Source organism: Otolemur garnettii, unplaced genomic scaffold (genome assembly GCF_000181295.1).
Source record: "Otolemur garnettii isolate 467f Iridium unplaced genomic scaffold, OtoGar3 scaffold00084, whole genome shotgun sequence".
Lineage (NCBI taxonomy): Eukaryota > Metazoa > Chordata > Mammalia > Primates > Galagidae > Otolemur > Otolemur garnettii.
The window spans coordinates 7,282,319-7,284,682 of NW_003852479.1; the positions used below are offsets into that span (position 1 = coordinate 7,282,319).

Here is a 2,364-nt window from a genome sequence, read left to right on the forward strand (position 1 = left end):
TTCTCTATAATGAACAGGGAGAAGGGCCCCGTGAATAGCATCAGAACACCTGTGACCCAGATGCCTTGAGAGGACCCTTGCAGAACCTGGCATGCTGGAGAGATCCTCCTCCTCCTCCCAGGCCACCACACCCCAGCAAGCCGAGAGCCGCTGGAGGAACGTTTGTGACAATGGAAATGTGTTCGTGTTAATGGCCAGGATTTCCATCCCAGTTGGCATTTGCTGTGGTCGGATCAAATTTACCCTTGTGGACACTAGGTAATGAATGGAGGAGGAAACTCCCATTCATTTTCAAGTCACTGCAGGCCACCAGCCACCCCAGAGAGTCCAATGGCCCCACACCTCTCAGCTAACCACTAACCACTGTGCTCAGCGTGCACTGACTGCCCATCGTCTTGTTACATGGTGGGTTTTAACCGTGGCTGTGTCTGTATTACATGAACCTGAAAAGCTCTTTACTATACCAGCACTGACACTCTGATCCAAACCAACTTCACTGGGATCTTTGAGAATGAGGCATGAACATCCCTCGAGTTAACAGCTCCCAGAGGATTCCCGCTTGCTTATTCAAGTGCCTTCTTCCCAGTAAGTCTCTGATCTCACAGACATCTTTGATCCATCAGCTTCATTATTTTTTCAACATTCTTGGGGTCATTTTGTTTTTTTCCCCCTCCAGCCTTATTGCTTTTTCAACATTCTTATTTTTTGTTTGTTTGTTTGTTTTTTCCATTGTATGACCCACTTCACTGCCAGCAGCCTATGGGTAGAGGCCAGGCAATGGTTTGGTTTGGCCAGTTTGCTCTGGCATGGGACACTATGACAGGTTCAGAGGTACAGGCCTGTCAGAATTCCAATTTTTCAACATTCTTCACTCCCTCATTTCCTGGTATCCAGATCCCTGTGGGCTGTAATTATAATCGTGTAGAGAACCTCTATCCCTCCCCACTCTCACACCCCTCTGGTAAAGCCCCAACACTGTTACACTCGCTGCCCCAGCCCTTCTGTGCCTGGGCCAGATCCCCCAGTTCCTGGGAGAAGCACATGGCCAACCACACTAACTTTCAGTTTCAAATCCACAGCCACGAAGCTCAGCTGGTCACAGACTGCCGCTCAGAAGTCCTCAGTGCTTTCAGATGTCCCGTCCCCCTCACCCTGCTTCTCTTCTCCCCCAAATCCAGACCATCCCCCACCTCTCTCAGTTGATGATCTGGCTTCATCCTTCATTGGAAAAATACAGAAATCAGAGGAGACTCCTCATCTTCCTAATTCCAAATCTGCAAAGCCACCCCATCTTTTGCCATCTCCCCACTTGCTGTGGATAAAGTGTCCCTGCTTTCATCAAAGCTTGGCCTCCCACTTGGTTCTGTGTCTCTCCTCTTATCTTTTGAGGGATTTCATTCCTCCCTTCATTGGAAGTATTGCTAATTTATTCCTAGCAGTTTACAAACAAATACGTTTCAGTATCTTCCATCTCAAAACAAATTGTCCTTAACTGCACTGCCTTCTTAGCTATCACACCCTGTCCCTGCTTCTCATCACTTTGGATTTCTTTAAAGGAGTTGCCTCTAGCCACTTTTCCACTTCCCCACTTCCCCAGTGAAAACACAATTATCAAGGTGAGCCTCCTTCCAAATACCTTTTCCTTGATATCTAAAAGGAATCTCAAGCTTAACACGTCCACAGTCTGTTTTCTGCCCGCATGAAACAATCTGGCCCTTCCCTCTTCCCCTGCTTCACTCAGGGCAGCCTTATTCCCTCTCACACCCTGTATGTGATCCTTCAGAACATTTAGGCTGTCCTTCCAAAATGTACCCCACTCCACCCACCTCTCCATTCCCATCGCTCTGGACCAGTCCCCAGTGCTCCTCACCTGGACAGTTTCCTCTCATCCAACCACATCTCATGACATGCATCTTCCTCCAATATCCCCAGGCAGCCAGGTAAAACCCAAGTGAGATCAGATCATACCCAAAAGAAAAGCAGGATGAGTTCACACTCTCCTGCAGGCCCGTCTGGTCCTCAAACCTCATCTCAGATCACTTCTCCTCCCACTCCCACTCTTGCCCCGTCTGTCCCCAAGTCCCTCTGTGCAACAGAAAAATCTCAAACCCTTTACTTCTGTCTGTGCTGAAGTAATCCTTGCTCCCTGGGCCTTCTTATCTGGGCTCCAAAGTCACTTCCTCTCCCTGACCAGTCGTTCTAAAGTAGTCACCATCCAAACCATCGATTTTGATTACATCACTCTGTCTTTTTTTTCTTCATGGCACTGAAATGAAGTGATTTTAGTTGATGTTCCAAAAGTAAGTGAAGCTCCTCTTAAAGATATCCTCCAGGGATGAGTGATCAGGGATATCCTCCAGGGAT

General features: G+C 47.9%; 1 non-coding gene across 1 annotated transcript; it reads right to left on the bottom strand.

Annotated features, from left to right (window-relative positions):
* Positions 1 to 727: 727 nt before the first annotated feature.
* On the bottom strand, positions 728 to 860 carry LOC111726877. The gene has a single exon (XR_002774553.1). It is a non-coding gene; the product is annotated as a small nucleolar RNA SNORA42/SNORA80 family (small nucleolar RNA).
* Positions 861 to 2,364: the final 1,504 nt, after the last annotated feature.